The sequence below is a fragment of the Trichomycterus rosablanca genome, chromosome 14 (genome assembly GCF_030014385.1).
Source record: "Trichomycterus rosablanca isolate fTriRos1 chromosome 14, fTriRos1.hap1, whole genome shotgun sequence".
Lineage (NCBI taxonomy): Eukaryota > Metazoa > Chordata > Actinopteri > Siluriformes > Trichomycteridae > Trichomycterus > Trichomycterus rosablanca.
The window spans coordinates 33,268,450-33,290,187 of record NC_086001.1 but is presented as its reverse complement, the minus strand read 5'-3'; the positions used below and the strand labels follow the sequence as shown (position 1 = coordinate 33,290,187).

The 21,738-nt window shown below is 41.9% G+C and overlaps 6 non-coding genes and 1 pseudogene across 6 annotated transcripts; 3 read left to right on the top strand and 4 right to left on the bottom strand.

Moving 5' to 3' along the window:
• The window catches only part of LOC134326480 (E3 ubiquitin/ISG15 ligase TRIM25-like), a 514,462-nt pseudogene that overhangs the window by 124,657 nt on the left and 368,067 nt on the right, over positions 1-21,738 (top strand).
• On the top strand, positions 533-606 carry trnai-aau (transfer RNA isoleucine (anticodon AAU)). Its single transcript has one exon. It is a non-coding gene; the product is annotated as a tRNA-Ile (tRNA).
• Positions 838-911, top strand: trnan-guu (transfer RNA asparagine (anticodon GUU)). The gene has a single exon. It is a non-coding gene; the product is annotated as a tRNA-Asn (tRNA).
• Positions 1,128-1,200, bottom strand: trnak-cuu (transfer RNA lysine (anticodon CUU)). The gene has a single exon. It is a non-coding gene; the product is annotated as a tRNA-Lys (tRNA).
• trnaq-cug (transfer RNA glutamine (anticodon CUG)) lies at positions 4,354-4,425 on the bottom strand. Its single transcript has one exon. It is a non-coding gene; the product is annotated as a tRNA-Gln (tRNA).
• On the bottom strand, positions 4,718-4,789 carry trnaq-cug (transfer RNA glutamine (anticodon CUG)). The gene has a single exon. It is a non-coding gene; the product is annotated as a tRNA-Gln (tRNA).
• trnak-cuu (transfer RNA lysine (anticodon CUU)) lies at positions 5,599-5,671 on the bottom strand. The gene has a single exon. It is a non-coding gene; the product is annotated as a tRNA-Lys (tRNA).

Genomic DNA, 21,738 nt, shown 5'->3' with positions numbered 1-21,738 from the left:
CCTTAGATCTGTGAATGTCAGAAAGGCTGCAGGGCCTGATGGGATCTCAGGAAGAGAACTCAGAGACTGTGCCCACCAGTAAAATCTTCAGCATGTCCATGAGAACCTCACTCCCTTAAACATCAAAGGAGAAGAAGTGGAAAGAGCTTCAAGTTCTCCAGCTTCAAGTTTCTGGGAAGCCACATCATAGAGGACCTCACCTGGACCACAAACACCACCTGAAAATACTCAGGAAAACCAACCTGAACATGGAGCTTTTGGTGGCATTCTACCACTGCTCTGTGGAGAGCATACTGACCTACTGCATTAATGCATGGTCTCAAATAAGACGGAGATCTCGGATTATTAAAATAACACGAAACTGCTGCATTTCTGGTGCAATAACAACCAAATTCAGTTTAGGAGCCACTCATTTCTGCAGATCTTCACTGAAAGTGTGCAGAATCTCTAATGGTTTTTGTGCTGCTATGCAGCTGCTTGAATGGAGTTAGTGTAGAATTATGTACAAAGATCTAAAGAGTGTAGATAAACTGGCTGGTTAGCTCAGTTGGTTAGAGCGTGGTGCTAATAACGCCAAGGTCGCAGGTTCGATCCCTGTATGGGCCACACCCACTTTTGGACTTAAACTAACAAACAAGTGATCCTTCTCTAACTACCAGGTCCTATTAACCTGGGCTTCAGACGTTGTCTCTGACAAGTGTGAGATCTTTTTACTGCCCCTCTCATTCAGGTCAGAAACATGCCATTATTTCAATTTACCAAACTTAATTGCCCTTCTGTAAAAGTTAGCAAGTCATGTGACTCATCTGTACTGTCCAATGAAACATCTCTGCGTGTGTCTCTGTGGCGCAATCGGTTAGCGCGTTCGGCTGTTAACCGAAAGGTTGGTGGTTCGAGCCCACCCAGGGACGAGTGCCTTTTATTGCACAACCTGCCTGTTGATCAAACGGATGTGAGACACAACAACAATGTGTAGCTCCACAGAATAGTGAAAATAAGTAACTGAAAAACATCCAGTAAACAACAGTCCTACAAGCACAAATATCCACCTGATAAGTCACTGGAGACCGGTTGTCCAAAGTGGAAGAACGTCCTTTTGGTTTCCGTAGATGTTAAATGAAGATACTCGCCCAACGTGGGGCTCGAACCCACGACCCTGAGATTAAGAGTCTCATGCTCTACCGACTGAGCTAGCCAGGCTTAAGCAGCATGTTAGAACAGACAGCTCATCGATCAGATCATCAGAGAGATGTAGGTTTAATTCACTAACATCACGACCAGATTAAGAACTAATTCACGGTTTACAAACAAACACAATTCAGAATAAGTAACAGAAACAGACACAGACTTACTGTCACTTTTAAACTACTACCTTGACTTGTGTTGAGTTATGAGATTTGCAGTATGATGTTGTTTGGTGTTTGTTAGTGATGAATAGAAGGCTGGTCTATAGAATTTACAATTAATGCCAACTTTAGTGGTTATACAGTTTAAAAAAGTTTTATAAGATGGGCTGTCCTAAAATGACACATTACACATCCCTAAATGCAGTGGCGGCTGGCCAATACGGGGTGCAGGGGCACCGCCCCCCTTAAAATTATTAAGATGTTAAAATAAGTAAATTACATACTGCAAAATAATTATGAAATTAATTAGTCTGTTTATCTAATGGTAATACAATACAAATATATAAAATATTTGTATGTAGTTGTTTACATTGTGCACACGTCCCATGCGCGGGGTGCCGGTCTAACGAGTGTCTATGTACGTGCATAAACTTTTGGCAAGCACGTGGTCTGAGGCTGCTCTTTAATTGGTTGTTTGCAATTTTCCACAGGGCGCAGCTCTCTGCGCCCCGTATCAACCCACTCTTATTAGAAGTGTGTCACTATTGGCTTATTTTTTTTAAACGCCGTGTGATTGGACAATCCCCGAGTCCACTCATTAACTGATCAATCAGCTGCGGTTCATCAGCTTGGTTCACGTTTAACAGTTAGTTGCAGATGAAGTTAGTTGTAAGATGAAGGTTACAGGATTACAGGAGGTTACAGGATTGCTGTTAGAAGGCCCAATGAAGAGGTGACAAAAAATCAGCACATCCTGTCTAGAATAATAGACTGTGTGAAATGTTGTGGAGCCTTTGAGCTGGCCTTGCGTGGCCATGATGAAAGTAAGAGCTCAGATAATCCCGGAATTTTTCGAGGGTTGGTGGATTTTGTTGCTTCTCTTGATGGAGTGCTGAAGGAGCACATTGAGAATGCCACTGTGTTTAAGGGAACTTCAAAAACTGTGCAGAATGAGCTACTGGACTGTATGTTGTCTGTTCTGAAGGAACATATAATCAAAGAAGCCCAGGGCAGCGATTTTCTTTCAATCCAGGCAGATGAGACAATGGAAATTGCCACGCAGTGCCAGCTTGTTCTTGTACTATGCTATATTGATGCTAAAAACAATGTGCAGGGAAGATTTTTTGAGTTCAACCCTTTGCAGTCGGCCACTGCTGATTCCATTGCTACAGCCCTAAAAGAACGTCTTGCAACTATCCTTCCTGAGGATCAAAAGGGTAAGCTCATCTGCCAGGCATATGATGGAGCCAGCGTGATGAGGGGTGCCACTGCAAGTGTTCAGAAGAAGATACAAGACATGTACCCAAATGCACACTACATCCACTGCTACGCACATCAGCTCAATCTGATAATGCAGCAGGCTACTTCTCACATAACCAATGTGAGAATTTTTTTTTCTAACCTTGGTGGATTTGCCAGCTTTTTTTCCAGATCACCCAAGCGCACAAGTATTCTTGATAAAGTTGTGGCGCACAGACTACCAGCATCCAGCAATACCAGATGGAACTTTCACAGCCGTACCATCAATACTGTGTTTGAACACAGAGAGGACCTCATTCACTGTTTTGAAAGCATACGAGACTCTGGTGACTTTGACCCCATTACTGTCAGAGAGGCAGGTGCATTTGCCATGCTACTGGAGGATCAGGATTTTAAGTTCTTTCTGCAGCTTTTCCACCATATCATGCCTCATGTGGACCTCCTCTATTCCAAACTCCAGAAGAAGGTCATAGATTCAGTTTATATCAAGGAGAGCATTCAGCAGTTCCAGCAGGACATTCAAAAGATCAGGTAATAGTTGTACATTTTCCTCTTTTGTTTATTAGTATTATTGTTATTATTATTGTTATTGTAATGTTTTTCCTTTGCAGAAATTCTCTCCATTCCATGGTTGGACAAAGCAGTGAAGGTAGCGGTCAGCCAGTAAAGAAGCGTCGGACACTGAGTGTAGAAGACCATGAAAGGATTGCTGCAGAGGTGAGTTGTGGAAGTCACAGTCCAATTAGATTTGTTTAGAGCTGTTTCTATGCTATGCATGAATGATCAGTGTATGTTGGTGTAATGCTTGTCAGCAATATATGTTATTATTCTTGCTGTACTGCAATATATGGGTAATATGGAATAAAACAAATTCTTATAACATTTGGTTCCTGAATTTTCTATAAACCTGTTCCACAAAAATTCTGTTCCAAAAATGCTTGAAAATGGCAGCAAACTCATTTATATGACTTGATCTATGACTAAATTTCAACAGTGATAGAAAAATAACTATTTAGATGTGAAATAAATAAATGATGATCACTTCATAATTTTCATGTTTATCCTTCTCTAGGTCTGTGATATCATACTGGGACACACCAGTGAGCGCTTTTCCTTCACAAACCACCTTGTTAGTGCCACACTCTTGCAGGGGGACAAGTTTGAACAATACAAGACAGCATTTCCTGAAGATGCTCTGAGCAACACCTTAAAAGCCTATCCAGTGCTCAATCAAGGTAAGCTGAAGACAGAGCTTAGTCTTATCTACAGCAGGGAAGAGTTCAAAGCCTGTTGTGGTGCTGTGGGCCTATTCCAGCTGTTTATGGAAAATAATCTTGAAGTATTTTCAGAGACTGTCACTCTCCTGAAGATCCTCATCACCACACCCATGACCACAGCAGAAGCTGAAAGGTGCTTCTCACCCTTGAAAAGAATTAAAACTTTTCTGAGAAACTCTATGACCCAGGACAGGCTGAATGCATCGGCCATGTTGTCAATGGAGAAGAGACTAGTGACTGAGATTACTGACTTTAACCATAATGTCATTGAGAAATTTGCAAGACAGAAGGAAAGGAGGGCAAAATTCATGTTCAAATAGTGCTACTTTTAAAGGCTTGTTTTTTTATTTGCTTTTTTTTTAGCACCAGCCGCCACTGCTTTTGGTGTTACAATTCGGCAGAGAGCAGTCACATGTGGAACACTATTCTCTACTCAGCATTGATAACAGTGTTTTTACCTAAATAAAACCAGGTTCCACCGAGATTTGAACTCGGATCACTGGATTCAGAGTCCAGAGTGCTAACCATTACACCATGGAACCACACAAAAGTGAATAATTAGTCATTTAAGAGCAGGTTGGCTGTTTGATGGCGCTGTAAACAATGATTTGCGATTATATTTTGGGATGTGGAACACTATAACACTACTAGTGGTATTATGATATTCAAGCTGGATGAATGGATGGAAATTAACATGTCATTTAAGGTGACTCTAAACTAGCACAAGCAATTGCGATGCTCTGTTGTACTGCACATGCGCTGAATGCTACCATCCTGAAACTGCTAATGATTCTCAATCTTGGACCTCACACCGGCCCCCGAATAAAAGCAGTAAGGTCCCACCGAGATTTGAACTCAGATCGCTGGATTCAGAGCCCAGAGTGCTAACCATTACACCATGGAACCCTGACACCACAAAAACTAAACGTAATGATTCACCATTTGCTAAGTAAATAAAGCAAAAATACACAACTTCAGACTTTACTTTTACATCTCAAGTGATTTAAACTTACGTGATTGATATAATTGACTGAAATCAATTGAACAAACTGAGGTAATTTTGAAGTTTTAAACACTAAATAAAAGTAATTTTAGTTAAACATTGCTACCCAGGTATCAAAATCACAACAAAACGTTCCACTGTTGGAAAATTGCACCAAGTTCAGGACTCAGTTGGCCGGTAGATGGAGCTGTAAACCCACTTTAGGACTTAAACTAACAAACAAGTGATCCTTCTCTAACTAGCAGATCCTATTGACCTGAGCTTCAAACGTTGTCTCTGACAAGTGTGAGGTCGTTTTAATGCCCCTCTCATTCAGGTCAGACACATGTGATTATTTTAATTTACCAAACTTAATTGCCCTGCTGTAAAAGTTAGCAATTCATGTGACCCGTGTGTACCGTCCAGTGAGACAGCTGTGCCTGCGTCTCTGTGGCGCAATCGGTTAGTGCGTTCGGCTGTTAACCGGAAGGTTGGTGTTTCGAGCCCACCCAGGGACGAGTGTCTTTTATTGCACAACCTGCCTGTTGATAAAACGGCTATGAGACACAACAATAATGTGTAGCTCCACAGAATAGTGGAAATAAGTAACTGAAAACATCCAGTAAACAACAGTCCTACAAGCACAAATATGCCCCTGATAAGTCACCAGAGACCAGCTGTCCAAAGTGGAAGAACGTCCTTTTGGTTTCAGTAGATGTTAAATAAAGATACTCACCCAACGTGGGGCTCGAACCCACGACCCTGAGATTAAGAGTCTCATGCTCTACCGACTGAGCTAGCCAGGCTTAAGCAGTAGGACAGAACAGACAGCTCATCGATCAGACCATCAGAGAGATGTAGGTTTAATTCACTAACATCACGACCAGATTAAGAACTAATTCACAGTTTACAAACAAACAAAATTCACCTCTCATCTTTCTAAGTAGGAGAACTTGCACAATCAGTGGCTGACTAAATACTTTTTGACCCCACTGTATATGGCCAAGGGGATACCAGGGACATCCTGTGCAGCGTAGATATTTATTTATACACACACCTTTATGGCTCAAACAATGTGTGCATTGCTTTTCTGTTTAATACATGGTACTGGAATGCACCATACGGCAATTGATTTCACAACATACAGAGGTAGAAGTTCCTGCTGGTAATGTCCTGCTAACAGATAACAGACTGATATATCAGATGTCTTGTAATGCTGATGTATTCGCAAATCAGAGCTGTTTTGAGCTCATATTAGGTGGCATACAAACATGTGTAAACAGGTATGGCACTTCTGTGTAATACATATGCAGCAGGCCAACATTTTTGGACTAAACTCATTAAAGATTTGTAATATTTAAATCTGTGAATAAAATGCATGAGTGCAAAAAGGTGATAATGCCAATTGGTCTGGTTTACCATTGATGCAGGGGCGCATATTGGGACTTTAGAGACAATAGAGTGCAGAAATATAGGGTGTGTGCTGTGTGTGACTGTTAAGCTGCTAAAATTTGGTATTAAGCAAGAACAGAGAAAACTTCTACTTAGAAAAAATGCACTAATTAGTGTCCTTGGTTTCTCAATTTCATATAGAAATTAATAAAGACATTCTGTAGTTAGTCCGAGATCTCTAACAAGTGTGACAGGAAATGTTATACTTTATTAGTTATTTGCATTAAACTCATAAGTTATTTGCTTTTTTAGTTTATTGCTTTCTTAGATCAATAGACCACTGAAGTCGTGCGTCATTTTGTAGTCCTCGTTATGCCCATATTTGGAGACCTGGGTCTAAGCGCGATTTCCAATGGGAAAAATTAACAGGGTTTTCAGAAAATCAACTGTAACGCATCCTGTGCTAAATAAACATGTTCAGAACCCTTTACGTTTTGTCCTGTGTAAATTTTTCTCCTGTACATCACAAGTTCAAGTTCACAAATTCAAAGTTCAGAGTTTGGTCAGACCATAACAAGGCTTAGTTTCCCACCACCTTTGTGGCACATGTAATCTAGCCATATTGAGACTTTCCAGCCTGTAGTGGAATTACTTAGGAAAAGGTAACTCACAGGTTTGCTGGGATAAACGTTGGGGGTGGGTTGAACAGTGTGTTATCTGCAATCATTTGCATGACAAGAGGACTGATAGCACTCTAATGGTTGTGTAGAAGGAGGGGTTTGTCCTCAGAATCTCAGATTTTCAGTCAAGCTAGTGTTAAAGTGAAGTACAAAATGTTGTACAGACATCGTCGCCATCTAGTGGTGCTAGAAATAAATTACAGCTTGTTACTTGGGTACAGATTTTATAATATATAAAAATGAGATAGTGTTTATGTCTCTTTTGTCCCAAGTGTTTTTGTAACGTGTTGTAGACCTGCACTGGCGACTGTTTTTGGTATACAGGAAAGAAAAGGCTGATTGCAGGTGGAAATGTGTTATTTGGCAACCCAGCACTGTGTAAATATTGGACAGAACACATGATGGGTTATTTGAACATGTTGGGTTGTGCAGTTTAACCATTGTGCTGAGCTGTAAGGTTCTTTTTTATCATGGATCAACTATGTAACTTTACTGCAGCTTGTATTTAAATGAAAGGTTTACATTGCTGTCTTCAGGATTTCCTCTTTAGTGATATTTAATGTTAATAGCTGTTCTGATCTAAAAGATGCTGCTGCCTTTGACCTTTAAAACTGAGAAGTGATTTGTGAGATAATTAAAATAAGTGAAATGTTTATTTTGTACTTTGGTTTTATATTATTTGTGCAAACATTTGTTTTATATACCCACACACCCGATTCTAATGAAGGAACCACCGTGACCCTGACCAGGTGCTGAAAATAAAAAACCTTATGCTGAGGCTCCACCTCTCTCTCTCTCTCTCTCTCTCTCTCTCTCTCTCTCTCTCTCCTTTAGTTCAGCAGAAGTGAAACTGATCTGATCCTGTTCTGTTCTCTCTCTCTCTCCCTCTCCCTCTCCCTCTCTCCCTCTCTCTCAGTTCAGTTCAGTTCAGTGGTGCTTTATTGGCATGAATGTAATTAGATACACTATTGCTAAAGCGGTAAACAATAAACAGTAAATAGAAATGAGAAAATAAGATACATATATATAAACAATAATAATAAAAATTACTAATAAAACAGATTAAAAATACAACTCTGGAATTAAAGTTATTTACAGGATTATTAGTGATCAATAAAGAAGGTCAAAGAAAAATTTATAAAATAAAAAAAAATAAAAAACCATGTAATATCAGTAAAAATCAATAATAATTTGTGCTCGGCCTCACTGGTTGTCCCTCAGATTGTGACACGCTGCTACAAATTGTGCAGCGTGTGTGATCAGTCCTCTCTTCTCTCCCAGTATGTAGGGCAGTTTGTGTGTGTTACTGCAGTGTAGGAACTCCGGGGAGATGCTGCTGATCTTCCCATAGTACAGACTCCTGATAGAGCTGTACTTGGGGCACTCTGTTAGGAAGTGCAGCTCTGTCTCCACCACTGCCAGCTCACAGTGAGAGCACAGCCTGGCCTCTCTGGGTTTCCAGCTCTGTCTGCGCCGCTGTGCTCACTGAGTCTGTACATCGTCAAAACCTTTCTCAGTTTTTTCTCTTTTATTTCTGTCAGGTAAGCCGCCAGAGAGTAATCTCGGTTCAGGGCTGAGTAGCACTGGAGTCTGTGTTGTTGTTGTATTGTCTCAGTCCAGTATTTAATGTAATTTTCTTTTTGTTTGGTTATAATTTGGTTGGGTCTAATGTTTTGGGCGAGTGTGTGGTGAGGCTGATTGGTGTGTGTGATGTTAGTGTGTTTTAGGTCACTGAGACTCAGGACCAGCTGGGTTAGGGGACTCCTTTCCATGTTCAGCTCTTGGCATGTCAGTGCTTTATAATGGAGTGAGTGGGGGTCACTGGATTTGATATGTTTCCAGAAGTTTAGAGCTCTTTTCTGAATACGGAATATTAATGGGTATTGTCCCAGTTCTGCCCTGCAGGCCGTGTTGGGGGTCTTCCTCTGCACACTGAGAAGATTTCTGCAGAACTCTGTGTGCAGAGTTTCAATTGGGTGCTTGTCCCAGTTAGAAAAATCATTTTGGGTTAGGGGCCCCCACACCTCACTACCATACAATGCAATGGGTTCGATTACAGATTTAAATATTTTAAGCCAAATTGTAATGGGTATTTCAAACTGAATTGATTTCTTAATGGCAAAAAGAGCTCTCCTTGCTTTTTCTTTAAGTTCCTTCACAGCCAAGCCAAAACTTCCAGTGGAGCTTATTGTTATGCCCAAATAAGTGTATGCTTTTGTATGTTCTATTTGTGTGTTATTAATTGTAAAAATATAATTCCCCTGACTTTTACACCTTTTTTGGAAGACCATAATTTTGGTTTTTTGGTGGTTTATTTTCAAAGCCCATGTCTCACAGAAGTTCTCCAACAGTTCTAGACTTAGTTTTAGTCCCTCTCTTGTAGGTGACAGTAAGACGAGGTCATCTGCATAGAGGAGACATTTAATGCTGGTGTCACCTAAAGTGAGACCAGGTATGTTACTGGATTGATCCAGTTTTTCAGCAAATTCATTAATATATAAATTAAACAGAGTGGGGCTCAGGCTACAGCCTTGTCTTACTCCTCGTGACTGGTGAAAGAAATCAGTTCTAAGCATTCCGATTTTTACTGCACATTTGCTCTGTGAATACATTGATTTTATGACGTCATACATTTTACCCCCCACTCCATTCTCAGTAAGTTTATAAAATAATCCATTATGCCAAATTGAATCAAAAGCTTTATGAAAATCCACAAAGCAGGTAAAGATTTTGCTCTTATTTTGGTTTACATATTTATTAATGAGTGTGTGGAGAGTGAAAATGTGGTCTGATGTTCTGTGATTTTGTAAAAAGCCAATCTGAGTTTTGTTTATAACATGATGTTCTGTTAGAAATTCCGTAACTCTGGTGTTCAGGATGCTGCAGAACCCCTTCCCCAGGTTACTGCTCACACAGATTCCTCTGTAATTGTTTGGATCAAATTTGTCGCCAGATTTAAAAATAGGAGTTATGAGTCCTTCATTCCAGACTCTTGGGAAGTGACCAACATTTAAAATAAAATTGAATAGTTTTAGAATAGCCAATTTGAATTTATAGCTTGTGTTTTGTAACATTTCATTTAAAATACCATCTGCGCCACAGGCTTTTCTGGATTGCAGTTTTTTTTAGTTTGTCCTCTAAATCTTCATCTGTAATTGGGAAGTCCAGGGGGTTTTGGTAATTCTTAATTATTGTTTCAAATGTTTGTAGTTTTTCAGATATTTCTAATTGTTTCACATTCATTGATGGATTACTGTATAATTTTTCAAAATGGTTTTTCCATGAATCTCCATTAATAATTGTTAAATCGTCCTTCTGTGTTCTTTTTAGTGATTTCCAGTGGTTCCAGAATGAATTGGAGTTAATGGATTTCTCCAGGTCATTTATTTGACTTTGTATATATTTGTATTTTTTTATTTTAAGTATGTGTTTATATTCTTTAAGTGCCTCACAGTATTTTGTGCGCAGTTCCTGATTATGTGGTTCCCTGTGTTTCTGATTGGATATATTTCTTAGCTCTTTTCTCTTGTTTTTGCAGTCCTGATCAAACCATTTGTTTTCTTGGGTGGTCTTGGGTTTGCTTTTACTAATTGTCAACTTTGATATTTGAGTGGCATGGTTAAAAATACTGTTTAAATTTTCCACAGCCATGTCAACTCCTTCTGTATTTTGGGGATAGGTGTCTGACAGAAAAAAGTCGAGAAGTGTCTGAATTTGCTGACTACTAATTGCGTGAAGATATTTTTCAGTGCTGTCCTGAGCCCACCTGGGGGGTTGTTTAAATGTATATAGTTTGCTGGGTTTTTGCCAATTAGTATTTACAGTTGGTTTGTTCAGGTATACTTGACTGTGAAGGCTCTCAGGAAGGTCAGGTCCAAGTCTGTTATGATGTAGTCTACTGTACTGTTGCCAAGAGCTGAGCTGCATGTGAACTTACCAAAGGAGTCCCCTCGCGTCCGTCCGTTCACAATGGACAGACCCAGGCTTCGACAGAGCTGCAGTAGATTTCTTCCATGTGCATTTATTGAGTTATCACAGTTTTCCCTGGGGGAGTAAGTGGGAAAATGAACATCATCTCCTGTTATGAAATGATCACCCTGTGTGCTGATGAAGTCTGGTTGGTCTCCCGTTCTAGCGTTTAGGTCCCCGCAGATCATTACATGGCCTTGTGTTTGAAAATGACTAGTTTCTTTTTCTAAATTTGGGAAGGTTTCTTCCTTGAAATAAGGGGATTCTGTTGGGGGAATATATACTGCACAAATAAATAAGTCCTGAGGTGTTGAAATGGTCTGTTTGTTGATTTTTATCCACAAATAGTTTTCTCCTTTTTTTACTACTTCAATAAAATGTGATAGTTCTGATTTAAACCATATGAGGATTCCCCCTGAGTTCCTACCCTGAGTCACTCCTTTTAACTTGGTAGAAGGGACCACCAATTCTCTGTAGTGTGGGGGGCAACCAGTGGGCTCTTCTCCTTTACACCATGTCTCTTGTAATATTAAAATGTCAATATCTCTAATCTGATTTAAACTAAACAGAGAAGAGTTTAAACCTTGAATGTTCCAAAGTGAAATGCGAAATGATGCCATTCTGTTTGAACTAAAATGTATGTCATTTAAATCTGGAAATGAGAGAAATCTTGAAATGATTAATCATTATATATATGTTATATACAATTAGTAGTTATGCACTTTTTTTTTTTCCCCTTCATCATACTTCATTGGCAATATATCTGTCAATCTATGTACATTGCCTGTATGATTCTCTACCTCATCACAGACCATGTTCCATCAGACGTGTGCAGATGTGACTGAGAATCTGCTGTATGTCTCTGAGTTCAGACACATTAGGATTTGCCCCTCTGCTGACAACCTGAGCATAGGTCAGTGTTCCAGGCTGGGTCTGGAGTTTCTGAGCAATTGATGCTGGGTCCTGGGAGAAGGATGCACTGTGAGTATCCATGGTGACTGTTGGTGCTGGTGTTGGTGGAGGACCAGTGTTCCCATGGTGTCTCTTCGTCCTGCCTGGCTGTGGAAGATAATGAGGAATGTGGTACTGCCGCATTAGATGGGGGGCTTGTGGAGATGCTCCCTCTGTAGGTCTTGGGGTGCGTTTTGGTGGTGGTGGGTTGTTTGGATTTCGTCCAGCATTGTGTTGGAAGGTGCTGAAGTTGCGGGCCAGTGTGATGTCTTTTAGTGTTTTTGCAAAAACAGGAACTACCTCTTTGAATAGATGGACGTGGTCATAGAGGCAGGTAGTATCTAGAGTCGGGTGATGGGCAAGGTGAGTGTTTGGCCGGAGAGCACATTCCCTGGAGACACTGGTGTTGATCTTCTGAATTGTGTAGGGATAAAAATCTTTGCGAGGCAGCAGGGTGGAGACGATGATCTTTGAATTAGTGAAGGTATTGCTGGCCTTCTCTATTACTGCTCTCAGGGATGAAGCCACTCTCTCTTGTTGAGCCCTGAGGTCATTTGTCCCAGTGTGGATTATGATGTGGCTTGGTGATCCTAGTTTTGCCTCTGTGAGTAGCTCCAGTGCTTTTTGAGTAGTTGGGCACCAGAGCTTAACCACTTTGTGTCTGGGGAAAAGTTTTTTCTCATTGATGAATTTCCCATTTGAGTCAATTAACAAGACAATGTCATACTCATCTGGAATTCTCCTTTCTCTCTTTGTATCCTGGATGTTGGGCTCTAGATGTTCTTGTTGGCTGACAGGAGGTTGTTGAGAGTTAGTGGTTGGAGTTGGAGGAGGCTGTTGTGGGCTGGTGGTTGGAGTTGGAGAAAGCTGTTGAGAGCTGGTGGGGGTTAGATGTGAGTGCTGAAGCTGGGTGGAGTTCTCTGTCATAGGAGTCTGGTGCTGACTAAAGGAGAGTAGCTTTTCTCTTAGACTCTGTACTATGTTGTCTCTCTGTCTCAACTCCTCTCTTAGTGTAGACATCTCCTTCTTGTGGTTGTCTCTGTCTTTCTCTGTGTCCCTTTGTAGTTCTCTCACCTGCTCTCTCAGTGCTGCCAGCTCTTTTAGATAGTTCTCCTTGTCTTTCTTTGGTTGTTCAAATGGCTGCTGCTTTAGGACCATCTCTCGAAGCTGTACTAACTCTACCTCCAGTAGTGTGAAGTGCTCCTTCATCAAGTTAATGGAGGTGTAGAGTGAAGCATGTTGGTTCTTCTGCTCCTGAGCAGGAGGCTCTGTGGGCTCTGTTGTGGTACTGTATAGGGGGGCACGGTCTTCTTTCTGCAGAGTGTTTTCATTTAACTTTTCTTGCTTTGCAATTTCTCTAAGATTACTAAATGAGCCCTGAAATTCACTCAAGTTTCCCTGTATCATGACAGTTCCGTTTTTGTATATGTTGACTGTGGTCATAACCGTCTCAGTGTCATTAGGGTCTTTTATTTTCACTTTCCATCCATTACAGATCCCCTCTTTTTTCACAGATGAGTAGCAGGAGATTAGAGCTTTATGCCATGAGCTTGGGTAGTCTGAATAGAATATGAGATTGCTGGCTTCACCAGTTTTACAAAGATCTGCAAACAGAGTTTCTGGCTTTTCCTTCAGGAGCTTTTGCTTAAACTGTTTTTTGGTAGTTTCACTCTTCAGTTCAGGAGGGTAAATGACTGGGCAGTACTGGACTGGACTGCAGAGTGGAGCTACACACTCCACAGGGCAGGGGGGGATAGGTGACAGTTCTGATTGGCTCATTCTGAAGAGCTCATGTGTGTATTTGGTGGTTCGGAATGTTGAGAAATTTCAAATTTCAAATGTCAGCTGCCAACTGTCACTTTAGCTTTAGCCTTTAGCTTATCCTGCAGTTTTAATGACTTAAATAGTGGATTTTTCTTTCTTTCTTGTGCTCCAATCTTTTTAAAAATGTATCACTCACAGTGCTGCAGATGTTTGTGATGATCCCGAAAGACATGAACGTTCCTCTGATTGCAATTATTTCTCCTGTAGTGATTTCTCTCCTACTCTGCTGCTCTGCTCTGTCTGGATGTGAAGTCTCTTGTAGTCGACTTGATATCTTCCAATATCTCACAGATTTTTGTCGATTTTTGTCCCGATTGTTAAACTTTCTACTTAAAATCACTTTATCCAAGTGGATTTCTGAGATTGGTTCAGATTTTCTCTCATTTCAAAACAAAAAAAACATAGAAATCTGGGAGCTCATAGAGACATGACTTCTCTTTAGAATCTTGTATCTCTCTCTCTCCTTTAGTTCAGCAGAAGTGAAACTGATCTGATCCTGTTCTGTTCTCTCTCTCTCTCTCTCTCTCTCTCTCTCTCTCTCTCTCTCTCTCTCTCTCTCTCTCTCTCTCTCTCTCAATTTCAATTCAAAAGTGCTTCATTAGCATGACAAATATTCACATTTGTATTGCCAAGGCGCATTTACAAACTAGATAATAAATGAAAAAAAAAAAAAAAAAAACATACATAAACATTCATATTAATTTAAAGGATGTTCAATAACCTTAGTAATTAGCCTTACAAAATAACAGAAACAAATTATAACAAGTATATAAAGTGTGTATATGTATGTGTGGAAAAAGTATTTGTAAGTGTGTGTGTGTGTGATGGGGTGTGTGTGTGTGTGTGTGTGTGTGTGTGTGCATTTGATGGTGTGTGTGTATGGTGTGTGTATGATGGTGTGTGTGTGTGCACTTGATGGTGTGTGTATGATGGTGTGTGTGTGTGTGTATGTATCTCTCTCTCTCTCTCTCTCTGTTGCATGCTGGGAGTGTGTGTGTGAGAGTAGTGTGGGGTGAGGGTTTGTGGGTGAGGGTGGAGTGCTTGATTATTTCTTTTTTTTCTTCTAAACCGCATGATTAGGTGAGTACTAAGCGCTGGTTTAGTTTTATATTGTGTAAAGTTTGGTGGGGTGATGGAGCCTCCTGAGGGGACGGTCTCCCTATCGCCGAGCCACGGGTTTAGGTGTGTACCGGGTGAAGAAGTTACGGTGGAGGACGTCCTGCTCGCGGTGGGAGAGCAGGTCGGTTATGAGTGTATTGATTCAGCGTCTCGTATGAAAAAGGGAGTGGTAGTGTTTCTCACAGAATCACATCTGGTAAACAGACTGATAGAGAGCGGTTTGGTGATAGACGATGTGTTTGTACAGGTGACACCGCTGTTCGCTCCGTCTACCAGAGTCATTGTTTCTAATGTACCTTCGTTTATCGATAATGACGAGCTGCAGCGCGAGCTACTGAGGTTTGGCAAGATGGTTAGTTCGTTTACTCGGGTTCCTCTGGGGTGTAAAAATCAGCCGCTAAAGAAAGTAAAGTCTTTCAGGCGGCAAGTGTATATGTTTTTGGATTCTCCTGAGCAAACGCTGAATGTTTCCTTCCGGGTAAAGTATGAGGGGCGGAGCTTCATGGTGTACGCTAGCACAGGTAACCTGCGCTGCTTTGAGTGTGGAAAAATTGGACATAAACGATTGGCGTGTCCAAATAAGAGGCAGGGAATGGTCATAAATCCTCCTGCTGCTGCTGAGGTGAGTAATACTGGTGTTACTGGTACTGTAGTGAGTTATGCTAGTGCTGTCAGGAGCAATGCTGGTGTTGCTGCGGTTGGGGTGAGCAATGCTGGTGTTTCTGCAGCTGCAGTGAGTACTGATGGTCTTACTGGTGCTGGGGTGAGAAATGCTGGTGTTACTGAGGCTGTGGTTAGTAATGCTGGTGTTACTGAGGCTGTAGTTAGTAATGCTGGTGTTACTGAGGCTGTAGTGAGTAATGCAGGGGTGAGTAATGCTGGTGTTACCGGTGCTGGGGTGAGTGGTACTGGTGTTCCTGGTACTGGGGTGAGTGGTACTGGTGTCCCTGGTGCTGAGGTAAGTGAGGTTGGGGTAAGAACTGCTCAGGTGAAGGCCGATGAGCCTGTTGAAGTGAGGCAGGATGGGGTTATGGTAGAGCTGCCCAATGAGATGCCCAGTACGAGTGGTGTTACACTGCCAAAGAGCAAGTGTAATGGCCAGACAGGGGGTGACTTGAGGATGGAGGGGTCCCTCTCTGTTGATGATGATGTTGATGGTTCTGATATGCAGGATAACATGGATGAACTTGGTGACTCACAGGAGGCATTTTGCAGTGAGTTTGAGGTTAGTTCTCGAGAAACTGCACAGGCAGATCAGTCCATGTATACTCTGGAAGAGGTCAATGGATTCTTGGATGAAACTTTTGGGAAAAAGGTTAAAGTTCAGGAGTATTTTCCTGATACGGAGAAATTTGTTAAGTCTGCTGTGTCGCTCCAGAAGACTGTTGGTCTGGATCGTTTGAATAGGAAAAAGCGTTTCCGACTAAAGAAACATGTTGCTGCTGTCAGGAAAACTGGTCAACTGTTGAAAAAGACTTATTTTAGTCAGTAATGATGATTATGATCATGCTACACGTGGTGGCCTTATGCTTTCTCATGGATAGTCTTAGATTAGCTTCTCTTAACATTAATGGGGGCAGAACTGGTCATAGACGTGCACAACTTTTAGACACCATACAACAAAAGCAATTACGTGTTATTTTTTCTTCAGGAAACACATAGTGATGTGGATAATGAAGCTGAGTGGGCTATGTGGTGGGGGGGACGGCAGGTACTCTCTCATGGTACCAATTTAACAGCTGGGGTAGCAGTTCTCTTCTGTCCTTCTTTAGGAGCTAAGATTCTGCATTCAGAAGAGGTTGTGAAAGGTCGTCTTCTTTTAATAAAGGCTGAAATTAACACCATGCAGTTCTATTTTCTTAATGTTTATTCACCAAATGTGGGACATGAACGTGTTGAGTTCTTCAACACTCTATGCTCCACCCTGAGACAGTGTACTGATAGCTTTATTGTCATTGGTGGTGACTGGAACTGTACAGTGGAATTCACTGTGGATCGGATTGCAGCAGAACCTCACATACAGTCTTCTGAATGCCTGTCAAAGCTCCTAGAGGAGTTCAGGTTAGTAGATGTATGGAGAGCTAAAAATCCTGCAGTTAGACAGTACACGTGGGTTAAAGCTCTACAGAACCGAGTCAGTGCTGCTCGGTTAGATAGATTTTATGTGTCTAAACATCTTAATAATAGGGTCACTGAGGTTTCCATTTCTCCGGTGGGGTTTTCTGATCACCATCTGGTTTCTGCCACAGTGACTTTATCACAGGGTGTCAGGACTTCTTCTTACTGGCACTTCAATTCAAAATTACTTCATGATGAAGTTTTTTGTAAAAGATTTACCTGTTTCTGGGAACAGTGGAGAACCAGAAAGAACTGTTTTGAAAATCTGAGACAGTGGTGGGAAGTTGGAAAGACACAAATAAGAATGCTTTGTCAACAACACACTGCGCAATCAAGTTCCAGGATTAAATTGACTATTCAGCTAATTGAGAAGGATATACAAGCTCTGGAGCTCAGATTGGCTGTGAATTGTGATCAGGCTTTGGTACAGAGTCTGCAGCAGAAGAAGAAGGAGCTCAGCAGCCATTTAAATGAGAGGGTGAAGGGAGCTATGGTGAGGTCCCGTTTCACTACGGTTGCTGACATGGATGCTCCAAGTGTTTTTTTCTTTAATCTGGAGCGCTCAATAGCACAGCATAATCAAATGTTGTGTCTTCGTTTACCGGATGGACGTTTGTCTACTGACATTGCAGAAATGCGTAAACATGCAGTGGAATTTTACTCTGATCTTTACACTATGGATTATTGTGACTCGGATTCTACTGATCATCTTCTTCAAGGCCTTCCTCAACTGGATTCTGGCTCTAGAGATGCTTTAGACTCTCCTCTGACTTTGCAGGAACTTACTGCTGCAGTTGGGCAGCTCAGCTCAGGGCGGTCTCCAGGCATGGATGGATTATCATCTGACTTTTATAAACAATTTTGGGGCTGCATTGGCAAAGACTTGCATGATGTTTTTAGTGAATGTATCAGAGAGGGTGTGTTGGGGTGGTTTCTCTCGATCAGGAAAAGGCTTTTGATCGAGTAGATCATCAGTATCTTTTTAAAGCATTGAAGGCCTTTGGCATTGGGGATGCATTTTTAAATGTCATACGGTTGTTATATACTGAAGCGGTATGCATGTTGAAGGTGGGTGGTGAGTTGAGCAGGCCAATTCCAGTTAAAAGAGGAATTAGGCAAGGCTGTCCTCTGTCTGGTCAACTCTACAGCCTAGCTATTGAACCTCTACTAGTCCAGCTGAGGGAGAGACTAACTGGGTTTCAGGCTGTGCAGAGACTTGGGGAGCCAGGGGTGGTGTTATCGGCTTATGCTGATGATGTTACAGTTTTTATAGAACATGAAAAAGATGTTCAGGTTTTAACTGAGTCACTAACTCTGTACGAAAAGGCTTCCTCAGCTAAAGTTAACTGGACTAAAAGTGAGGCATTATGGGCAGGACAGGTGCCAGTGGAAGGGCTACCGAATCTGCCAGGGACCATGAGGTGGGGTAGAGAGGGGCTGAAGGTCTTGGGGGTGTTTTTGGGGAATGATGACTTTCAGAAACAGAACTGGGAAGGTGTAGTGGAGAGAGTGTGCACCAAATTGTCTCGGTGGAAATGGCTGCTCCCCCAAATGTCCTATAGGGGAAGGGTGTTGGTGGCAAATAACTTAGTAGCTTCCACCTTGTGGCATAGGTTCACTGTTTTACAGCCACCTGCAGGGCTAGTGCTGGAGATACAGAGACTATTGGTGTCCTTCTTCTGGTCAGGCCAACATTGGCTTCGGTCAGCTGTTCTGTATTTGCCGGTACAGGAGGGAGGTCAAGGACTTATAGACATTAAGTCCAGGATTATGACTTTTCGTCTTCAAGCTGCTCAGAGACTGTTGTTCGGTGGAACAGCTACATGGACTTACTTCGCCTGTGTCCTTTTACAGATGGCGGGGGGAATGGGTTTCGACAAACACCTCTTCCTTATGACTACACCAAAGGAGGGGTTGTCGGGTCTCACACCCTTTTATAAGTCTGTGCTGGAGGCCTGGAAGGTTTTCTCAGTGTCCAGGTCTGCTGATACAACCGCTGGAATGTGGCTGCTGGAGGAGCCGCTGTTCTTTAACCCTTCTTTAGTTTCAGTCACTTTTTCTTTAGAAGCTCTGCGCTCTCGTCTGATGGCTGTAGGTTGTGTGAAGATGGGTGACCTCATGACTGTCAGCGTGTCAGAGATGAGTGATCGGACTGGGTTCAGATCTAAACGTTTACTGGAACACCTGAGGACAGAGGTACGGCGGGCGTTGCCAGCTGACTACCTGAGTATCTTGGACGATCAGTCAGCCGTTGCCCAGTGGAAGGAAGGGTGTCGGTATGACTTTCCTGAAGTGTGTGTTAGCCCTGCTGTGGAGTGGGAGGAGGATGAGCACTGGCTCTTGTCCTTCACTACTCCAGAACTGAATACTTTTTCCTCAGCTGAGAAGAAGGCCCTGTATCTGGTGTGTGTGAAGGTGTCTCAGTCACGCTTTCTGCTTGGTGTTAGTGCTACAAGGTGGTCTGGTTTTTTTGGTGCTGGCTCCTCTCCTAAAGGCTGCTGGCGGGTTCTGTACAAGCGTCCAATTGAAAAACGGACAGCTGACCTCCAGTGGAGGATTGTACATGGAATAATAGCTACAAACAGACATCGGGTGCACCTCGATCCAGGGGTTAGTGAGGGTTGTCTCTTCTGTTCTGAATCTGAGTCCCTGTTTCACTTGTTTGTGGAGTGTCCTCGGCTTGAACCTATTCTCAGTCTGCTAGCTGAATGGTTTCGTCTACTTGGTGAAACTTTCTCACTTCAGCTTTTTATTTTTGGGATGAAATATAATGTTCAGAGAAGAAATGTGTTTGTTTTACTGAATTTTTTATCAGGTACGGCAAAACTTGCGATTTGGAAAACCAGGAAGAATCGTATGTTAGGCAAGGGGTCTGTGGACGTGGTGGCCATGTTCTCAGGCTTAGTAGCAGCTAGGCTGAAAATAGAGTTTGCTTATTATAAGCTTGTGGGGAATTTGCCAGTGTTTATGAGCATTTGGGGAATTAATGAAGTGTTATGTAAAATTTTTGATGATGGAGATTTGCTGCTAACATTGTGATTGTGTTTGGACACTAAGTGGTCTGTTTTTCTGGTTTTTATTAGTGTTTTTTAATCACTGTATAAATAAAGGTACTTTTGAAAATCAAAAAAATCTCTCTCTCTCTCTCTCTCTCTCTCTCTCTCTCTCTCTCTCTCTCTATCTATCTCTCTCTCTATCTATCTATCTATCTATCTATCTATCTATCTATCTATCTATCTATCTATCTATCTATCTATCTATCTATCTATCTATCTCTCTCTCTCTCTCTCTCTCTCTCTATCTCTCGTGGTGTATGCTGGGAGTTGGGTGAGTGTAGGGTCACAGTGGAGAAGTTGTGGAGCGTTTTTCAATTTTTTTCTATTTTTCAAATACTTTACACGGGTGTTTCAAGTTTCACAAACATATTAAACATTTAGTTAATAATTCCGTACACACACCGAGTGGTTTTGTGAAACAACCCATTCGGGTAGCGCGATGACGGCTGCCCGGCATAGCCGGGCTCCGTCTCTCTCCCTCCGGCATGGGATTCGGTGTGTACCAGAGGTGGGAGTATCGGTGGAGCAGGTGTTGGAAGATGTAGGTGAGCGGGTTGGATACGAGCACATAGTCTCTGCCTCCCGAATGAACAAAGCCGTGCAGCACGAACAGCTTGTAAACAAACTGGTGGAATCCGGTTTAAAGGTAGGCGAAATGTTTGTTTCTGTTTCCCCACTATTTTCAATAGCTACACGGGTAACCATAGCAAACTGTCCACCCTTCATCTCGAATGCGGATATAGAGCGTGAACTCTCTCGGTTCGGTAAGTTTGCGGGTCCGATTACAATGATTCCTCTCGGCTGTAAGAACCAGGCGTTAAAACATGTACTCTCGTTTCGCCGACAAGTTTACATGTTTTTAAATGAGCCGACGCTGAACGTCTCTTTTCGGTGCACACATGACGGTAAATCCTACATGTTGTATGCTAACACCGGGGATATGCGTTGTTTTGAGTGTGGCTCAGTGGGGCACATTAAGGAGGTTTGTCCGGTAAGGTCTGAGAAGCAGACCGAGACCGAAGCTGAACCTGCTGCTCACAGTAGTGATGCTGGTGAGAAGAGTCAGGGCACTATAGTGCAGCAAGCAGAGTCTGGTGATGTAACGATTAATACTGGAAGTGTAATAAACACAACTGAAACAGCAAATGATAAAATTAAGGATGCTGAGGCTGGCGTACGGGTGGCTAAGAAGAGGCCAGTTGAGAACGACAGCAGTGAGGTAAAAGTTAAAGAAAGAAGTGTTGTGCAAGTTGATGAGGGACAGGTGGAAGAGATCAGTGAGAAAAGGGTCGTAATTGAAAGCAGTGTGAAAGCTACTGTTAACAAGTCACAAACCCTAAATATAGATTGTACAGAAAAAGGTTCTATAAGTGAAGACGTTGAACTTTCAGAACCCGAGATAAACGATGAAAGTCTGGAAACCGGTAAGGATGATGACACAATGTCAATAACTTCTGACATTGCAGAATATATAGCCCACTCAACAGAGGATGATCTGTATTCACTTCAGGATATTAATACTTTTCTGGATGATACATTTAGGAAAAAAGTGAATGTCAGAGAATTGACAACAAAACAAAAATGTCTTGCTTCTGTGGTGTATTGGCAAAAAAATACTAAGGTGGATAAACTAAGTATGCAAAAAAGGTACCGCTTGAGAAAATTGGCTTCTGGTATAAGGAGGGGAAAAATACCCCTCCGAAAATCAAAATCTAAATAAGGTCACTGTTAACTTCAGCACTTAATCTTTCTGTCATGGGTGAT